A 22,673-nucleotide genomic window follows, 5' to 3' on the forward strand; every position below is an offset into this window, starting at 1 on the left:
AAGAGTGAGTTAGAACATGGTCTTGAGAGAAGAATCAAGTTTCCTATATATTATATTTCTTGATTTTCCCCTCTGCAGTGCTGCTTGTAGAAGAGACACACTTTCCTCCCTTAAGTGTACAAAGCCATTTTACCCTTCTTCTGTGAGTATAGGTCTGCCAAAATACTTACGTAACTCTTCATATGTTTTATGGTGGCACTGAAAATGATGTTGGTGTCTTGATGTGGATGGACAAGAAGTAGGTTTAATCTGTTAAACTTTTACACACAGTGTGAAACTCTCATAAAAAAATAAAAAGAAAAAATAAAAAGAAAATGATAAGCAGTATCAGTACAGTACAGTATAACTGAAAGTGCAAGACAATAAACTCTGACACCCATCTTGAGTGTTAGAAGCACTAAAAAAGCAAAATATCTAGTCATAGTCCATTTTTAAAGTGTGTAAGCATCATTCAGGCTCACAGAAACAGAATCTCCACAGAGCCAAGTAAATATAACTAGATTGTTTAATTACTGTTAATTAAATAAAATAGTATAGTTTTTAAATCATGGTTGTTATTGTCTATTGTGTAAATAGACTTAAAGATAACATACTTAGCACTTTGTAATTATGTATAAGAAAGCCCTGTGGAAATCAGCTAATTTATTAAAGTTCTACTGAGACAGGAAAAGTCAACCATTTTTACCTCCACAGGGAGACACATTTATACTCCTATAATCCATCCTGGAAGTAAGACAGTGTTTTAAACAAACTACTGAAGAGTTTTCAGTGGAATATTGGGCAGTTTCTAGTTGACTTAGATCAATATAGCTTTACTAGCACCAGAGGTTTGCCAATTTACACATTTCAGTGAATATATGCTAATTTATACCAGCTGAGAATCAGGCCTTTAAGAGATTGTAAATTTGTTTAAAGGTTTATTCGTAATCCTGGATAATAGGAAGGGATGGTTGGGAGGATTATTTCAGTCATTTTAAAGGTGCAATTAAGACAAACATATAGACTTTTTAAAAGCCTTTCAACAAAGGGTTGCTATTTTTAAATGACCATTTTTTGTTAAGGAAAGAGATATATTTACCAATAAATTCACCTCACAAGGAACAATTTAGCCACTTCCTTACTGGTAAAAAGAGTCCAGAACACGGAATGACTGTAACCCAAGTTTCCTATTAGTTGTTACATACATTTAGACCACTATGAGAAGCTAAAATGGTCTTAATCGCCATTAAGATTCAAGCTCAATATCAAAGTGGCTATTAATAGTACACAAAGCCTGCTAACCTCTGCATTTCTCCACAGTTGCTCTGGTATCTTGTAAAAATTCTATCTTCCTTAAAGAGAGTTTCTCAGTCTACAAATGAGAAAACATCTCCAGATGTCATGGACCACCTAAAATTAAAATAAAATTGGAAAGAAAATCCAAAAGAAAAAAGAGAAAAGAAAGAGAAAGGAGAAGGAGAAGGGGAAGGGGAAGGGGAAGGGGAAGGGGAAGGAGAAGGAGAAGGAGAAGGAGAAGGAGAAGGAGAAGGAGAAGGAGAAGGAGAAGGAGAAGGAGAAGGAGAAGGAGAAGGAGAAGGAGAAGGAGAAGGAGAAGGAGAAGAAGGAGAAGGGAAAATATTTGCTTTCTCATTGTCCTTAGTCCTTGCAAGTGGAATATTAAAGATGTAAATTTATGTACCTGCTACCGTTCTGCTCACAGCAGATCATTTCAGGCTCACAATTCTCATTCTCAGTGGTAGCTTCCCAATGCTAAGAATTTTGAGAACTATTGTTATTTTGATATGAAGGACAAAAAATTATAGGGAATGCCCTAAGGAATTCCTAGGGAATTTACCAATATGTATAGCCAATATATTTGTTTTCTATAGTGAAATGACTGACTGTGAATGGTAGAGGAGCCATGTTATTTACTTCCACTCTAACAAGGCTTTCATAGAGTTCTCCCATGAGTTTCAGTGAGTGCTCTGACAGACATAGAGGCCCATCACAAAAGCTGCCCTGTAGCCACTCCCTACCCTGCTGCCAAATCTTGGCCATGCAAACCCAATACACTGATCCTGCCCCATAAATTCTCAGTCATCCCTTAGAAATATAAATGCACACTCAAGCAACTCCACATGGAGTGCAAAACTTTGTCTCCTCTCTTTGTTACACTTTTTGAAGAGTTTTAATCCATCCAGCACTTTAGTCATTGAAGCTGCCCCACCATGTGTCTTGCATCATAATCATATTGTGATTCTGTGACTGAATGTAGTCTTTTAATTCCTTTTTTTACTTGTGCTTCATATGTTCACACACACACAGGCGACAGGACTCAGGCTTTGCCATTTACCTTGAGGATGGAATCCTACACCATCTCACCTTCCCTTCCCTTCACTCTGACCCTTAGGTCCCTGTAATCACAATATTAGAGTTGCAATAAGAGACATAGAAAATGTCTCTACATAGCAAATATTTATAGCACATTGTGTTCCAAACCAGATGCTGAATTTATAGAACTGGCTTGAATATAATTTCTGTCAGAGAGGTATTGAAACAACTATTTTCAGATGCATATTTCATTCATGGTCCAATAGTATTAAAAGAGGCACAAGCATTTCATTAACTCCTTTCAACTTGGGCAAATTTCCAAAGAAAAATAGCAAAAGTACACCTATTCATATATAGAGGAAAGACTGTAAGCATTTACCTTAAAGAGATGTTTCAGGTCCATAGGTTCTCCATTGTCAGACCTACTGTCCTATAACCCAGTTAAACAAGCAAGTTAAAATGCATCTGTGACCTCAACATTTGTAATTACCTAGAAGTATGTAACTGGATGATACGGGCAAGTCTCTGTTCCCATTCAGTCTGTTCTGGTCTTAAATCTGAAGCATCAATTGTTCTCGCACATTGAAGAGCAAAAAAAATATTTCATACTCAGTGCCTGTCTGTGTTTTCAGCAGCTGGGTGCCTAAGCATTACAATCAGCTGAGATTGTATTTTTTTTCTCCTGGACTTGTGCTTGAATTTCACATGTATATCTAATATATTTCTTAACACTGACACTGAATTTCACAAGAGAAGCAGCCTGGAGCACACAGCAGGAGAAATGCAGGAAACACAAACAGCATATCAGAGCTGCTTCATAAAGGTTCATGTTTGATTTTCAGTGTTTTATAAGCAGCAGTACATCATAGTAAAGCTCAGCAAAACAAACATGAGTATAGACTACAACTGCCAAAATGCTTAAACTAAATTTTTCCATGCTTCTCACTGTTAAAGAAACTGAACCTGATGGTCCTCAGGACACTGGGAATTCCTCATTCATTCTCGGTGCTCTAGAGCACAATTTGGTGCACTCTCATTCTCCAGGGAATCACAGTCTGCTACTGTTTCCATCAGTAGATCCAGACAGTAAACAGGTGTTCTGCAAAGACATGTGCATGTGTATGCACACACAACAATACACACACAGACACAAATATACATGCACAGAAACCAAGGGCCTTTAATGCAGCACTCACATGAACACAGACAACACTAAATCATGTTCCTCCTCTCCTGTTGTTCAGGACTGAAGACAGACTGCTGATAGACACCTTTACTCCATAACCCACAGTCATACCCACATTCACAGATCTGTTGATTATTAGCACAGGTTTTATGTTTACCTAACATCCATGTGATCCATCCTGGATCCTAGGTCCTCAGCTCATTCAGAAACTTAGACTGTGGATCTTTCCTAGGCTCTTCCTACACACTAGCTAGTCCTGTCATTTCTCATGGTGCTGTCTGAAAGTTTTATCAGGTTATTGTTTTCTAATTTGTCATGTTCAGCATTTCTCATGCTAATCTCACATTGTCATGTTTTCCATTTTCTGTTCAGTTAGCTAAATACCAGCTCAGAGCCTACTCATCTGCCTACATGTGGCAATACTAATACTTGTATTCATATAAATCCATGTGTATGTTTATCTTCCTAGTCATCATCTTGTTTTGATGTAGACATGGAAAACATTGATGTGTATTGATATTATACAGGAAAACACATGGCAAACTTGCTTAGTACATATTGAAGTAAGCTGCATGTGTTCAACACAGAAGAGACTGTTGTTTCCAGTAAAACCTCATTAGTCTCTCTTTCCCCATGTGTATGGTGAAATTCTGATCATAATGAAAATGTAGGAATGACCGAACATTCTTTCCTGGAAACACAATCAGAATTCATTCCTTTATACAGAAACCATGGTCCAGAAGAAAGGTGCAAACTGTCTATGGTGATAATCCTGTAATTTTCACTTTGTGTAAACATTTCATTGTGTGATACATTAGTCATTGAGGAAATAAAACTACTTTTTTCTTTTTAGTTTACAGAGCTGAAAGAATAATTTGTATCACCCTCATTTACAAGGCTTCATGATTGCCATACCTAACTATAGAATGAATAATTTTTTTTGTAAATTTTGAACATATTTTTGAGAACAATACGGAACTTCTGTATAGGAGATCACTTGTTTCTGAAGAACAATTTCACCATTAAGAAACTTTGAACCACCTTCACAATTTCAAAGTTCTTAATAGAAACTGAATATCTCACACCTTGTTTCTATATTGACTGTAATTAATATAAAGAAAAAAATAATCTAAATTATGTTATGATGCTGTAATTTCCCACTAAAGGATAAAAAGGTTGTATTACTTTATTCCAAGTAATCAAATGAATACATCTCTTTTGAGCCAATAATCCTTTGCTGACATATATTCTAAGTAAATGAACGATATCTTATACTTCGTAGTTTAGTCAGTTTAGTTATTTCCTGATTTGGCCCACAGAGTTAAAGAGAATTAAATGAATTTTAGTTCTACCCTATAAAATTCCAATAAACTTATTCTGACAAAAGGTCTATGGCAGTTGTAAGAAACATACACATGGATAGATATGGCCACCTTCACAAGATCAGATGCTAATCTATAAAGTAACTGCTTACAAATCAACACAGACACACAAGCAGAAGTATCAGATGGACATATTATTATTAGTCTAAGAGCAGCATATTATCATAAAAAAAAAGAAAAGACATAAGACAATTCTACAGAGAACTTACAGAGTGCAGTCCCTGTACTCCATCTGTGTATACATTTAGCCATGAATAGTAAGATTAGGCTTATGTTGGAGTCACAATTTGAGGACTTGGGGAATTTTCTATCCCTTCCCAGAAGATGATTTTTTTTTTTTTTCCAAATTGTGTAGCACTTATAGGTATATAATGGCATGCATTTTTTTCTGAGTTAAAGTTTTCTGAGTGTGTGTTTAAAAGTAGGACAAATTTACCAGCTAAACTGTCTGGAGAAAGAGAATAATAATAAAAAAAAAAAAAAATTAAAAAAAATTCAGGTAACAGTGATTCTGTGATAGCAGTGTTTGTCTACAGTCCTTAAGGTCAGTGGTTTGAGGACTCAGCAGATTATAGAAAATTTCTATTCCCTTCTCTGCAAAAGGGATTTACACAAGTATTTGTACTTCGAGGATTCTAGATAAACTGCAAAAGTGCAAAGAGTAGTGACTCCTTTTCTCTTCTTGATCCACTTTTACTTCAGAAATACTCCAAAACTCTTTTCAGAGAATGTTTCTCTTTGGACTGGTGGGCAGAATATTAATACAAAAAGGAAAAGGAGGATGGCTGCATTCCAGCCCCATGTAAAGCCAGTATTTTTTATTATTTGTATAAAGTTGAAGAGCTCCAGCAATACAGTTTATACCAGACTTTGTGCTGGGGCCTGTGGTATTGACTGTATAACATAACTGTGCAACCTAAACTCATGTATATTTTCATCTGTTCAACAGCAGATATATTCTGCCACTCATCCCAATATAAGCAAAACAAACAAACCAACAAACAAACAAAACAACATCAGGTCTTTTAAAATAATTAAAGTCCTAAATTATCATGCCAACCTATTTAAACTGCTTCAATTCTCACTGTGTGGCAGGTTTTGTAGTCTTTAAAGGCATTTGTAACAGAAACTATGCTCACTCTTTCCTTTTTAACATCTACATTTTCTTTGAAGTGTATTTGCTGATTCTACATGCTTGTCATAGCTGAGGAATATTTAGATCTTACTTGATGAGTAAGATCTTTATGTTTTGCTGATCTAGTACAACTGTTACGCAGATTCAGAAGACAGGGTCTGTCTCCTCCTTCTATTAAGATAGTAAAACTGTGTGAGATGGTTGAAAAAAATGGCAACAATTAATATTGCTATAATTAAATCAGGTTGAAGGAAGACAGTCCTGAGGAAAATAGTCACCTGTCATTACTTTCCATCTTACTGACAGGTTGTCTTACACCACCTAGCTTTTCCTGCAGGATATGCTTGTAATCCTTCAATCTGAATATAAAAACCAATACAAAATAATGTATATACATATTTCTATACATACATGAATATACAGTCATATTTGTATATACTAATTATATAACATTTTCCTCAAAATCCTGATGCTAGAGAGATGAAAATGTAATTAACTATCTTCAGAAATGTCTCTCATAAATAAAAACATCTGAATATTATTTTAATGTGAAAATTCTATTGGTAGATCATATCTTGATTGCTCCCTGTCATAAACTTCCTTGGTAAATATATTTACTAGAAAAACACATTTGCAAGCAAAATTTCCATTCCTTAGACCTTGCTCTCTGACCTTGTTTCATTCTCCTTAATTCCAGCCACCTATTAAAAACACGTAATTTGGGATTCTATTCATCATGAACTCACTCTTTAGTTAGTTGAAAGTGAAAAAAAGAGACTTTCAAAAGCAATTCAGTGTTAAATATATCAACATCTAGGGAGGACTATCTCTTTCTACTTATTAGAGAGGAAGCTGAGATAAATTTATTCCTCCAAAGCGACTATCAGCTAAATGGTTTTTGTTGAGTGGGAAAACCTTCATTCTTTTTTATAACTTCAGCCAAATTATCTTTTATCCGCCAAATACCTTCCATTCTCTGCTAATGGCATCATAAACTTAGCAACTACTCTTTATATTTGGGTTCCAAAACAGAAAAGCACCATATTCCTATTTTACAGAGGCAAACAACCTTTATAGACAAAAGGCATTTCCCAAGATAACATCGAATACAAATCAGAGCTTCAGTACATGCAAGTTGACCACTATGCATATGTAAAGTATTCTTTACCCATTTTGGATTTGTCTCATTAAATCTCACTGTCTAAAAAGTGTAAGGTAGTTACCAAGTTGTTTCTCACTTTGGAAATGCCTATCTTCTCTACATGACAATAGATAAAATTTTCTTGAAGAGATTGTACTAGATGCCCCACTTCTTGTCATGGTTTAAGCCCAGCTGGCAACTAAACACCATACAACCACTCGCTCACCTCCTCCATTCCGGTAGAATGGAGAGGAGAATATAAGGTAAAACTTTTGGTTAAGAACAGTTTTATAATTGAAACAAAAGTTAAATAAAGTAATAATAGCAAATAATATTAATGATAATAAAAGGAAAAAAACACACAAACAAGGAAATCAAGTGATGCACAATTCAGTTGCTCACCACCTTTTGACCAATTCCAGAGCCTGTCCCTGCAACCCAAACTGACCCCTTCTGGGTTACTCCCCCAGTTTATTAACTGGCCATGACATTCTATGGTGTGGAATATCCCTTTGGCCAGCTTGGGTCACCTGCCCTGGTTATGTTCCCTCCCAGTCTTTTTTGTGTACCTCCTCACTGACAGAGCATTAAACACAGTAGAAGTCCTTGACTTAGGATAAACATCATTTAGCACCAACCAAAACACCAATGTGTTATCAACATTATGCTCATACTGAATCAAAAACACAACACTGTAGCAGCTACTAAGAAGAAATTAACTCTATCTCAGGTGAAATCAAGACATGTTTATAAGGATGCAGTTAATTAAGTGAGAATAGCATTTCCTTTGACTAATTTACAGTTTTCTTACAGTTGTGCATACTGACAATTTCTTGGTTTCAAAATCAGAACAGTTGAGAATCAACTGTTTCATTTTTGAAATCTTAAGAAAAGATATCTGAGAAAGTTATGAGGGGAAATTTTTACATGATTTGAAAATAAATGCTTCTGAGGAATAAACCATGACAAGCTAATATGGATGTCAGACTCTAAATACTGCACTAATTACATGACTATTGTAAGCTACAAGTTAAGATGACTATCTCATATATATTAGCCTTCCTCTAGAGAAAGATGCAGATAGACAGCTACTGATGAGGTAGATCCTATCCTGAATGTTTATATTAGAATTAATATAAGAATGTTTGGAAGCACAGATGATCAGTGAGACAAAATACCAGATCAAGTAAGACAAAGTGCTGAGCACATTCACCTCAAGCAATTAAGCAAAGGATTCAATTCAGTCTTAGATGTAAAAATTGTAGATTACTAAATCTGTTTAAAAATGCTAGACTGCCTTTACAGTCAGAAGTAAAATCAGACACTTCAGAGAACGATTCATGTAGTTTACATCACCTTCTCACAAAATAAAACAAATCACCTCAGGAAGATATTTATTTCTCAATATAAAATTAAGACAAGTTGTCCTGGGTTGCAGTGTATTCTATTACCATTCCCATCAGCCGTTGAGATCAGGTGGGGCAGTGTTTCCTTGCCTCCTCCCCCCAGACTATCTTGCTGTTAATGGCCCATCATTGTCCTGCCCCATGACTCATAGATAACTCCCTCTGGACTATCATCTGTTAATGAGCCCAATCAACACCTGGCCTCATGACTCATTACCCCATTGTGAGATGCTCCACCCAGAGGGAGGAACCAAGCATCCCATCGTGGATATAAGATGGGACTCTGAACACCAGAGGACAGGAGCTACACAGCCACCACTGGACCTTCTGAGGAGGAGCAGACCTTTTTTTTTTTTCTACAGGATCGCCACTTTGGGAGGACTGCAACCACCATTCTACCAGACTGCTGCCACCACCCTGACTAACAGGGTGCCAGGTTGTATCCTAACTCTGTCAGTTTAACCCAGTGTTATCCGCTTTTATTGGTTTTTTTCTTTCCCCCTCCTTTCATTTCCCTATTAAATTGTTATTCTGACTTGGTGTCTCCCACTAGTTTGTTTTCAAACTAGTACACAAGTCCAACTGAGGTGACCTACTCAGTCTTAGATATCTAATCTGCACATCCTCAAGTTAGAGCAGATTAATTCCACCCATAAACCTGAAGGATAAATGTAAAAAGATATGATATGATCATTAAAAAACACATTCCTATGGTTATGAATGTGTATGGGATGGAAACACTAGGAGATAATCAGCAGAATGAAGATGGGTAACAGTCATGGGCCTCTGTTCTATCTCTGGTGCTCCTTAGCTCTTATTTAATCCCTGCTTTATATTACGTGTCTCATCACTCCATTTTCCCAATGAATAAAAACAGTCTGGATATCCACTGCCAGCAAGTGCCCTGGCTGAGTTCCCTATAAAAAAAGTTTCAGATCCAGCTGTTCAAGCAGTTACTCAATAGGATTCCCTGTGAAACTGCCTTCAGGGACAAGTGATTTACCAAAATATGAACATCGATCTAATATTGATATCCAACTGAGATGGACAAAACCTCTCTAACAGTTTAGAGTTAGAAAGTGCATGTTTTATTTGGCACCAGGCACTGAGTGGGATAGCTCCCTAAGACGCAGGGCCCCGATCCAAGCAAACACGACACCTTTTATTTCCAAATATTATGAATATCCAAAATAAAAATGCATATTCATAGCATTAACACCTCCCATTCTCTGCTTCATATGGAAATGAGCTTAAATGTCATTAAGCATGCATAGTGTGTGTTCTGAATTGAGTCAGTGGTCTTGAATTGGGTCAGTGGTCCTAAAAAAGATGAAGTAACTCATCTTCCTCATTTTGACCTTTTTGCCTTTCTGGACTTTAACAATCCTAATTACTTTAGTGACCTCTAAGTTTCCTCTTGTGTGACTTTTGGACAGGTTCCCACAAAGGGAGGAAATTGGTAATTGTCCTTGCTCCCTACACCAACTTATCAATGTTTCTATTCCTCGTTCTAAGAACAGCTAAGCAAACATGCAAATAACAGATCATCAGTTATTTGGCAATCAGTCACTAACATCTTAAAACCCATTTCAGGTCCAGCACTCCTAACTATTTTAATTAACTCTCACTGGGCCCAAGTTCTTTCCTATTCCAACTAACCTCAACACAGCTAGCCTATAACTGAAATCTTTGTTTCTTCTAAATCTATGTTTCACAAGGAAGCAGAACAGAGCTGGCAGATTTTAAGGACACTACATAGCACACAAGAGCTCTCAATTCCTAGGTGTAAGAAATGAGGAAAGAAAGGCAAGAGACTGGCATGGTGCGTAAAGACCTGCTGACCAACAAAAAGGGCAAGAAGGAAATTCACAGGCAGTGGAAGCAAGGACAGGTATCCTGGGCAGAGTATAAGGATGATGCCAAGTTATGTAGGGTTGGGGTTAGGATGGCCAACGTGTGTCTAGAGCTGAACTTGGCAAGGTACATAAAGAGTAATAAGAAGGGCTTCTGCAGGTATGTCATCCAGAAAAGGAAGATCAAAGTACAGGTGTTGTTGACACACCCAGAAGGAAAGAATGTCATCCAGACTCTCCTGGACAGGCTCAAGAAGTGGGCCCACATGAACCTCATGAGGTTCAAAGCCAAGTGCAAGGTGCTGCACCTGGGTGGGAGCAAGCTCTGATATCAACACAGGCTGGGGGATGACCAGATTGAGAGCCCTGCCAAGCAGGACTTGGGGGTGCTGGTGGAGGAGAGGCTGGACATGACCCAGCAATTTGCACTGTCAGCCCAGAAAGCCAGATGTGTCCTGGGCTGCATCCAAAGCAGCGTGGCCAGCAGGCCCAGGGAGGGGACTCTGCCTCTCTCCTCTGCTCTGGTGAGACCCCACCTGGAACACTGCATCCAGCTCTGGGGCCCCCAAGATATGAAGGGCATGGACCTGTTGCAGCTAGTCCAGAGAAGGGTCACATGGATGACCCGAGGTATTAAGCCTCTCTTAAAAATCAGGCTGAGAGACTTGGGCTTGTTCAGCCTGGAGAAGAGAAGATGGTAGGAGGACGTTCTAGCAGTTTTCCAGTACTTAAGACAGGATTTGTATGATGAGAAACAATTTTTCAGTGTCAACTGTTGCAATAGAACAAGGAGTTCAAAATCTCTTCCAAGTTCAAAAGCTGATTCTGCAAAAATATATTTTCAACAAATCAAGGTTTTGCCAATTTTATAATTGCTCATGTTAGATTTTAAAACTTTTTCAAAAATGCTTGAAGAATGTTTTATCAAGAAATTTTCATCCTTCAGACTGATCATTTAGCTACTTACTGTGGCTATTATTTAAAAACAAACAAACCAAAACTGACCAAATACAAAATGCTCCACACAATTCTATTTGCTGCTTGCAGGTTACCATCATTTCCCCAAGCAGGTAAAAGCATCATTTCCTTTCTTCAAGCAGGTAAAAGCATTGCCACAGGCAAAGAAATAGTATCCATGGCCAACCAACAGCTTTTGGAATGAATGCAAGCTTTTGCAAACGTTTGGAAATATGTTTGCTCTGTAACCTTTTAAGGAAACAAATATTTCTGCATTCAGCCTTAGAAAAATTGCAGTCATAACCTTTCAATATTTCTAGTGGAATTTTTTCTTTATTCCAAGAGAAAGCTAGACATATTTTTATTTTTATTTTTTAATAATAAGTGAGCTCTATTACTGAGTTGCTAAACAACTGATTTGCAATTTTGTAATCAAAACTTAATTTGAAAAATTTAAAGATTGAATTTTTCAACCCTTACTGATTTGAAATTAGCTTAATAGAACAAGCAGTTTTTTCATGTGAGACAGGTATCTGACATAGACTCAGTAAATAAATATCACACAGAAAAAGCTCATAAGGAACATAATAAAAGAAAAGCACCACATGAAATGGGACCTCTCACAGAGCTGCTTTTGTTAAGTGGTGGCCAAATTAGCAATTGCAGGCAATTTAGCAATTATTGAGCCCAGAATTTAAAGTTCAGTACCCATATTTTAAAATTGCTGTCTTGAAAAGAGCTTTTCTGAAAAATTAGGGACATAGAAAGAAACAAAAACTTATAGTTCACTAAAGGGTAGTCTATGCCATACCATCCTCTCAAATATGTCGTCAGTTATCATCAGAGAGTTGGTTCTTAGAGTGGGCTGTGTCTATACTCAGTGGGACTAGCATTGGATTAATCACCATGGCTACTAATAGTGTTGTTCTTTCAGGACAGATGGGATCATCACACTGGGATCCTAGTGTCAGTAGGTGACCATGCTGATTTAATTTTTTTTTGTCTGTATAGATCATGTTCCAAATGAACTAACATTACCACTGTGCATAATCCTACATCTTTTTTTTTTGTTGTTGTTCCTGACAGATATGCTCCTGGAAGAATTCTTCCCAGCCTGCAGAAATGCTGTAGGCACAGTAGGCGCAGACATGTGGGAGGTAGATGGTAGGATAAGTGTGGATGTATAAATGCTGTTGATGTTCAGCTGTGGTGATAAAGTCAAATTACCCGCCAAAAAACCTTTTTGGCAGATAGAGCTTGACTGTACTGAAACTAGATAAAGTGTAAAAATCTGCATGGAGAAACAAAGAAAAATTTTCAGTGCTTATGGATCCTAAAATATCTTAGAAATCATGTCTGCCTTTCAGTGACCACAGAATGAAATGAAACACAGAAATAGAATAAAGTCTACTTTCTACCTGTCACATTTTATTTTCAAAGGCGTAAACAGAAAACTTTAAGAGCTGAAAGTTTTGTAAATAATTGTTACAGGTACAGCTTGCCTGACTTGAATTCTCCTTAGTGTGAAATTTCAGTTTTCCTTCAAAGCCCAATCATTTTTTGTGTATGGGTCAGCAATGATAATGTAAAACTTCTCTCTGGATGGTCCCACCACTGACAGCAGAAATGCATCAGTGTCTTAATAATTTTCACTGGTATTATTATTAGTACCAATATTATTATTGTTGTTGTTAGGGGGTTTTATTATTTATTTTATTACTAAAGTCTTTCATTTTTAAACATTTATATCTCTTACTGGAAAAAAATTGGGGTTTTTTTTCATAATGACATATTTTAACATCTGTGGAATATCCCACATTTGATAAAAAACTCAGTAGATAATATGTAGTAGAGGATTACAGTTTTGGTTTTTGAAAAAATTTAAATTATATTTTTCTCTCATGATAGGCATGATTGAGATTTTCCAGAGATCCTTAACCAAGCTTTGGATGAAAACTCAAATACTTAATATCTCACATCTAACCTATTTTTTTCAATAAATAAACACTATTTGTATTTTGTTCTTTATTTAATTTCTACTTTTCTTCTGCATAATGTTATATATGATACATCTATGTAAGTATAAATAAGAAAAATCATATGATTTTTAAAACATAATAAATTTTGCAGAGTACCAAATTACAAAATTTAATGAGGAATTTTTTCAACCTTTTTCATTCATTCTGTGAATGGTAAGTAGCAGAGAAGCCTGATACTGCCTCTGACGACAGGGAAGTACTCAGACTCTACAGCAGATTGTATTGAGCACAGCACTTTTACCACACCACAAAATATGTTTAAGTTTACTCACTTTAGTAAGTGCATAAGAAACATATATTTATCACAGAGGAGATTTTAGCTGCAGGTACAAGTGGCAAGCTGTTTGGACACATTTTTTAAATTATGTTCGGATCTGGTTTTATTTCTATAATTAAATTACTACATTGGAGTGGTTCAGTTTGGTGTGTAGACATTTCATGTAACAATAACTATATCTCACTTTCAGATGCTTCCTGAATAACTTCACCATTTTCATATGCATTTATCCTACCATTCTACATCAGCATAAATCAATCTACAGGCAGCATTGCAGAAAATTCCTATTAGAAGTGCTTGTCTTTAGCACTTTCTCATGAAGAAACAAGACCTGGAAATTGTCCATAATACTCTTCATTACAGAATTTGGCAGTGTTCTTCTGATGGTTTGGGTTTTCCTTTGAGTTCTGGTGCTACATCTTGCTAGATATCAGAGGGAGTTGTATGATTTTAATTAAAGACACATTTTCTTTTATTGTAGGATAACATGACATGATCTGAGAACAGAAACCTTAAAATGTGTTTGAAATGAGGCAAGTAAGTAGATTAGAGTGCAAAATTATTAATCAAATCAAGAACAATGGGTAAAAAAGCGACTTAAAATTTTTCCTTGAGTTCAGGAAGTACTGCTTTAAGTTTCAGCTGATACTTCTTATATGAGGAATTTGAAACTCAAGAGGGAATTAATTTGGTGTACATTTAAAGACAGAAGAAGGTTTTTAAAATATATAAAAATGAAATTTAGGCATCTGCTTTAAACATGTATAAATACTTATAGACTAAGTTGTTACTGAGCAGAGAGTTCATAATTGCAGAGCCTGTAGGACACATCAAAGACAGAGACTTGAGGACCTGCAGAGTGAAGAATAACCTGTTTGGAGAAATGTCTAAGATGAGTTTGGGGAAACATAGAGAAGAGATGAAGGACATAACTGTGAAGAGGACTGATGATTGTATAGAAGGAAGATGCTGTTATCAGCCTTCTCACCTTTCGTTATTGAGAAAGAAAAAGGGAATCAGAACACTGGGGAGAGTGTAGTGTCACATATTCTACTGGGAGCTTGACAGAAGATAAAAGGGAGTATACTGGAATTCAGGAGTGCAGTGCGAAACTGAGTGCAAATGAATAAAAACTGGAAGTAGGACTATAGTCCAATATTGGGTGGGATGCTGATTTGAAGGTGTTTCAAGAGCAACAAAAATGGTAGTAAAGACAGAAATCAAAATGTGATCCATAAGCAGTCATGAGTAAATGCAGAATGCCTTAAAAAAATATAAATCAGGGAGATAAAAAAGCAAAATTATTAAACATGATTTCAGCAATCATTCCCAATCATTCTGTTTCAAGACTTCCATTCTGAACAAGACTTTTGACAAATAAATGCACTGTTGTTACAAAGCTGTGCTAACCATGGCAAAAAGTTGGAGACACATAAAAGGAAATAAAACAAATATTCTTATTTTATGAATGGAGGATAAATGTAATTTAAGATTTAATGTAAATAGACTTGATGGTTAAAACTCGTTTGGTTTGGTTCTATAGAATTGCATTCAGCTTTAAGGTTGATTAGCACTTAACAAATAGGAAGAAAGAAACCAAATAAAACCCAAGCAAAACAGGCTAAAATGATACCTTCCTAAAAAATTCTGTCAACATTTTTTAATAGAATAGCATTTATGAAATCTGTTAAGAGATATAGCACTAGACAAGATTCCAAGAAAAGACTTTAATAATGGCAAGATGCTACAGTGTGATAGGATTCTACTTTCATCAGTCTATTGTGCTTTTAATACATTTTAATGGTGTCATATTCGTCAGCCTTGCCAACACTTTCAGTAATCAGTGTTTGAGACTCTGTCAGAAGATATCCCTAGAAGTTATAGGTACCAGATGTTGCTCAACCCTGAAAGTTATGCACATGTTCTCTTTATCCCAGGTTCATTTTTAGATCCCTATTGTTTTCCAGTAAGCTTATACATGACAAAAATGCTTGCAAAGCAAAAAATGTCTCAGTTTTCAAATAGCACACCACTATGTATTCAGAAGTCTGAACTTTAAGTGATAAATATAAAAGAAAAATGCTCATAATAGAAAAATTACTGCAAATTTTATGAAAAAAAATTACAAAGAAAGAAAGACTTGTTATAAAGTACTGAAATCCTATGCCAGTTCACTTACTGCAACAACCCTTCAAACCCAACCCGACATAGTGTAGCATACTTCACTTGTGTCTGGATGTGTCTGCCTTGGGGCACACCTCTTGGTGTGGTCCATTGCTCATGTTAGGGATCTGTTGGGTAATCTCCTCATTTCTAAAGAACTCACAAGTTTGGTTTTTTCTCTGTAGAAAACAAGTAACAAGATAAAATAGGAGAGAGCTGGCATGTGGTTGATATATTTCTGCCACAAAGCTAAGATGAAACTTGGAAGGATATACAGACTGAAGACCTGCTCTCATACAGGAGAACTTTTGCTTATCTTAACAAAGCAATTGCATATGTGGCCTTGTCCTGACACTACTTTTGGCACCTTGACAAACAGTAATGATTGGTATGGTCCCTTGGCTTGTTTCCATGTGCATGTGTCTGTCTAGCTATCCGTCTGTGTGGTGTGTGCATGTGTGAACATAAATAAATTAATCTGTACAAAAATGCAAAGGAGGGGCTCTTAAAGAAAACAACCAGAAAATTCTGTCCCCCAAAAATCTGAGTTCTTATATCAATATGCCACATCTACAAAGATATTCCAATTATTGAAAATAAAATCCAGAATAAATTAGTGTCTGTCATAATTCCTCTTCTTCTGAAAAAAAAAAAAAAAACCAACAAAAAAAACCCCCACCCACCCAAAAACCAAACAACAAAACAAAACAGCAAGGAAAAAAAAAAAAAAGGGTAAGGTCTGTGAATGTGAAAAAAAAAATTAAAAATATGTAATTTCTTCAAGGATAAAAACTTTGTCTTGCACAACTGAATAGGACAAAACAAAGGTTGTTTTTCATAAATATTCAGTTTAGAGTCCTATGTGCTTTAGAAGCTGAAATCTGACTTACTGTGTGCTCTAATAAGTAAAAAACTAGTCTATGATAGCTTTCTGAGGAGAGAGATACCCAGTTCACGGTCTTGAAGTTACATTTTAGCAAAATATCTGATTCCCAGTGTCCACATCACTTGGAAACAAACCTGTCAAAATAGCTACTGTTGTCATTTTTTAGTATATTAAATGGGATTAGATAATTTTTCAGAAGTAGAATGTTTTGTGACTAATTCTTCATGTGAAATTCTGTGACACTTTTTGAATGAAAAGGACAAAATGCTTAATCTTTTTAGTTTTGTGACCAATATTTTGTATTCTCCTTCCATTTTATATTATAGATATTTTCATGTTGTCTTCCCTCACAAGTATCAGGAACAGCTAAGAAATGTTGTCCTCATTTGCTGTACTATCAATGCAGTGTTTTGTCATACAGTGCCAAAGGCACTCTTTGATTGCTATCTGAACCAGATTTTATCAACATCTTCTGGGCATTTAGACCATGTCTACACTTATTTATTAATATCCATCACAGTGCTCCATAGGGCTCTGTTCTATGATCATTCTGCCAAGCAGCTGCTTGGAGCATGCCCTTATCAGTATCTCAGTTGTTTCCTTGTATTTCATTTCACCTCATTTTAGGTTTGTACAATACAAAAATATACCACTAGAACTAGTTTTCTAGATGTGAAATTCTCCTTCCAAGACATGACTGGATTTCAAAAGGGCGGGTTGAGTTTCTAGGGTTACTAATGAATATTGGCTCTGGACACCTCTCAGAAATCTGGGGAAATAAACTGTCTTGGTATTCAGTATTTTATAACTCTGAATTTACAAAGAATCAAAAAATGCAGTTTGTTGAAAGAAATAATTGACATTATGAAAGATAATAAATAGAATAATGTGTGATAATCACATAAGTAATTTCTGTGATATAAGTAATAATAAAATAATGATCAGAAGATTAAATTCTTGCTACAGAACTAGCTAGTTGTTCCTAAATTTTTGCATTTTTCAGTAAAGCTATTGCAGCTGCCAAATCACAGAGCTCTGTCAGCTGTCTTGCTGGGTAGCAAAGTCTCATGAAGTCTGCTACTCGTAAATAGTGTTAAAATGTTTGCTATTCAATCCAAAATACTAAACTTGGATTTTAGTACTCCTGTATTTACCTTGAAAGAAGTAAGCATAGTCCTCATAAGTACATATAGTGTTTGCTACGAGAAATCTTTTAAAATAGTCTTCATATTTTTGCATTCGAGATCTGCAGGTTTTCTCCTGCATAAACATATCTGAATTTTCATATAAAATGCTTTCAACATAACTCTGCTGGTTCTTACAAAAAAAAGTTATTTGAAAAACTTTTTTTTTCTATTGTTTTGCAACACAATCCTGTTCCCCCACTGGCTCTCCGGCACTCTTGAACTCTATAACTTGTCTTCTGTATCTCAGCCCATAGCTGACAGAGGGGAAAAACAGGAATTCCCAGACCAGAGTTTTTCTGCTTTACATATTTTTTGCACAACCAAAAGGTATATTACTCTCCACAGACTGTAAAAGGAGTCCACATGATAAAATCAAATGTCAATGTCAATAAGTTGGTCTTCTAAAATAGGATTACATAAATTGAATCCAGCTGACAATGTGATATATTTTTCTTTGTGTTTTTTTTTTTCTTAAGTAAAACATGTAAAAGAAAAATATTTTAAGACTATCAGATACATATGTAGAAAATATAGCAGGGAAGAAAATGCACTGTATTAGAGTCTCATTATCCTGAGATTTGAGATACATACTATCAGGTTATTACAGTTTTTATTACCTTCTACTCTGTCTTTCCATTCAGACATAAGTTCTTCCATGTCTCATTGTGAATGGTGCAGAATGGAAATTATGAATGTCTATCTACTACACGAATAAGTAGACATTACAAAAACCTCAAAATGATGAAAGTAGTGAAGGGCTCTTTCACTTTTCTGGTAGTAACTATAATATATTTGACTTACAACACTGATTTTAGAAAAGAGAATAAAAAGGGAAGCATCATGACATCACTATAAATTGCATATAATTATAATTTTAATGAAAAAGAAGATGGGATTTGAGGGATATTGTAAATGGAAACACATCTCCCTCTTTCTTCTCTCACTTCACTCCGTATTAATTGGCATGGCCCTAATAACACAAGAACTTGTTAGATGTCTCTGTCAGAGAGCAAAGCCTTATGCAAATGCTGAGCTGGAAGCACTGGGATTTTTTCTTTCATCCTTGTGCCCAGACAAGTTCCTCACTCACAGACGTTTTGGAGCTCTGCTCAGTTGTCTACGGAGAATGTCTATGGAGTAAAACTGCTGGCCTGAAAATGGAACATTAAAAGCAAGGGAGAAAATGTCTCATCTTCCGTTCTTTGCCTTCTCCATCACAGAGTAGTAATACCTTGAAAAAAGCACTAATTGGATGTATCTAAACAGGGCCAGGGCAGGAAAATTTTCAAGAGAATGTGTCTCTGTAATTCAAGTAATTCAAATACGTATGTCTAACCTAAAAGTAATAATTCATTTATGTAATAGTGAAGGCCTTGTTCAGAATAAAAATTAAATACTTCACAAAAAAACCCAGAAATGAACCATGTATTTGTCACAATCTCTTGCAGAAATTATTGGCTTTTGAGAAGTAAATTGTTAACTCACATAAGACCACAGTTTTATCATAATTTATGCAAATATTAATGAATTTACTCTGAATATTTGGATACTTATTAAAAAAAAAGAGAGAAACCCTGTGGTATGTGGTTGTCCATCTGACAGCATCTAAGGTGGAGCTAAACAGTATCCAAACTTTAAGTTTTAATTTGAAATACTATTGGATTGCATATTTGAGATTTTTTTCCTGAGTCATCTTCTATTTTGGGAATTCTTTTGAAATCAGTGGATTTTTTGCATCCTCGAAAACTGATCTGTGACTGGGGAATAGCATGGGAATCTTTCAGAAAAGTATTTTTATACAGTTACCTGTGAATCCATTTATTCTGTAAACACAGAGAGATTAGATTTCCCTCCTCTAAGGCCTAGAAATTTAGTTTGTTTTTTCCCCTTATGCTCACTATTGGTCCTACATAATGTTACATGTCAAGGTCAACCTCTTAACTTTGTCAAAATAAGTAGCATTTTTTTTCCCTTACACTTTGTTTTTATTCTTGTAGTCAAAAGCAGTAAAAAGTGGAAGTACAATAAATCTTAAGCTATTACTATCAGAACAAAATGCACATCACTTACAGCAGCTGATTGTTTAAAAAATAGATGCATATGCTATTTGATTTTCTGTTCACTAGAATTACTTTCTTTTTCCCTTCTTAACAAAAATTCTCTTCTTTTGATCCTATTCAGAAAGGCAGTAAGTCTTTTTTAGGACACTTGAAACCCTCAATAGATGCTGATTTTTCTACAACATCTGCCATGTTCCTATTTTTCCATGCTGAACAGACATTTTTTAAAAGTAAATGCAGAGCAAAACAGATTTTGCTAAACCTTAATTAGCATTTTTATAAAATACTTCACCCATAGAATTTAAGAGGAGAACTCTTTATGGCATGACTGGTTCAGCCCAACAGTAGATGTTGTATTGACATCTTACTTTTCTACTGGATAAAGATTGTTAGCCTTGATTTAACCTTTCATGTGTTTTAAAGCTAAATTTTAAACCAATATGCTTTTCTAACTGTATCAGCACTCATTTAACTTCTTATAATACCAAGACAGTGAAAACCTTTTACTGTCTTGGCCTTCTCACAACAAATACTCGGTAGTGCATACATAGTGCAATATATCATGGAGGGTTTGTAACCCAAGGGCAAGGTTCCCTTTGAAACATTGGTACATTGAAACACATGTCTACATCAAAAAACTTTGTCATAAAAATGTTTCATAGATATTATTTAGACAGAAAGCTGTGTTTACAGTAAAACCTCTTTATCTTTCAAAAAGTGACAACGTTCTAAGAGTAATTTGTGTACTAACAATAAAAGCCCCCTAACTCTTCACAAATAGAACATTCCAATTTTTTTTTTCCCAGTTGAAGCTGCCATATTAATTTGAAATACATTTCTTTATATTCATTTTTTCTCAGTGTCACATTTTCCCACTTACTATGATGGCCAACTTGCACCAATGATGATATGAGAAAGAAAACTACACCACCATGACAAAGAGCTCCTGGGTGCAACACTGGTCAGACAGTATAATTGAAGAGGACTGCTTTCTGATGGCAAATATGATGTACGAAAGAGCTCAAGAGTGCTCAAATGAGCTGCCACTAAATCACGTCTGAAAATGCAGAAGTATTTTGTCAATAGTGTTGTTGGGGGTCAGAAAAGATTCAGTCACTTTCAATATTTCAGTCTTGTTTCCAGATAATCTCTGCTTAATTCCAAAAGAGAGGTTTATTTCTACTATTTTGATGATGTTAGCCATTTTAACTGTCACAGTTTAAAATAAAACAAAATAATGAAAAGAGAAATATATATTCAGTTGTTGAATTCTCATCACATTGGATTGTTTCTGACAATGAATGAATATTAAGCATATTCTAGCTGTTCTATTACATTTTTTTTAAATTTATTTAGCATATTTCTTGTGCTAGAAAACCACTTTTATAATGACAATGTAAAATTATATTTAGTTCAGCTTTCAAATTTTTCTTTCATTGTTATTTACTTCTATAAATGTGTCTTAAATGTGAGCTTTTTTCAGTACATTTTTTCCATGACAGCCTTTTTATAATATTACTTTCTTAAAAAGAGTGGCAGTGGAGGATCTGAACTTTGAAAATTTTGTAAGAGGTAACATTTTCAAGGTTTTATCACCTCTGCACGTCTAAAAGAAATTCTCTTAGATTTAATTCTATTTCTGTGACACAGAATAATTGCATTTGTTTTCTTCCATCCATTGCATTTAACCAAAATTACCTGTAATCTCTAAATTATTACTATGCCCCCCAGTTTCTTTTTCCTTCTAGAAGTTCTCATCTGCCAGCTCATGTGCTACATAGACAATTGTCCAGTTTTTAAGTACTCACAGATCCTTATCTAAGTTTCTACAGATCACCTCAACTTTATTAAGATTATTGACATTTTCAAGATAGCTAAGGGATGTGCTTCTGTCAGTGTGTCCATAGCATCCAATACAATCAATATTATGGTTGTGGATTGTCTGATTAAGAGGCTGGGGTTTTTTTAAAAGTTCATTGTTGTTGGGATTTTTTGTTGGTGGTGGTTTTGGTTTAGGTTTGGGGATTTTGTTTCATTAGATTTTCATTTGTTTGTTAGTTTTGGTAGGTGGCTTAGTAGGGGGTTTTGTTTTGTTTTTCCCACAAAAACTTTCAGCTGATCACATGTGGAAGCTCTGAGCAAAGACTCTTCCTATTTCCCTGGAATTAGAGTTCTGCAAAGTTCCAGGGTTCCCTATGTTGACAAATGCATTATTCAGCTGAAGGTTGTTCTGAAATGTCTCTTAATTGAGCTTGCTCTTTGCAGATCAGTGCACTTCACAGGCACCTTTCTATAGTGGTAGAATGTGAAAAAGAAGTACTGACTCCTTGCTGTGTTCACCAGAGCTTGTGTTAGGTCAGACTGCCCAGGGCCTTCTGACAGAAACTGGAATATGTCGAACACAGTAAGGAAGGATTTTGCTTGTTTTGTTTTATCTTTTAATTAGCTCAATACTTGAAAATACGGCCTGGAGGTCAGAAAAGCATATGGAGGGCTCATCTCAAACCTTGCCTAGTTAAAACTTCTTCCAAGTTCATTTTATTTGAATAATTCTATTGTTTAGTTATGTATTTGCTAATTGAGACCAAAACATCTCTCAAAAGATACCCTCTGGGGAAAGATGAAGGAAGCCTAAGAATGAAATACCTCCTCTGCCTCCAGAATTATAGATTCTTCCTAAAAACACTTCTG

This window comes from Coloeus monedula (genome assembly GCF_965178545.1).
Source record: "Coloeus monedula genome assembly, chromosome: 3".
In the NCBI taxonomy this organism is placed as follows: domain Eukaryota; kingdom Metazoa; phylum Chordata; class Aves; order Passeriformes; family Corvidae; genus Coloeus; species Coloeus monedula.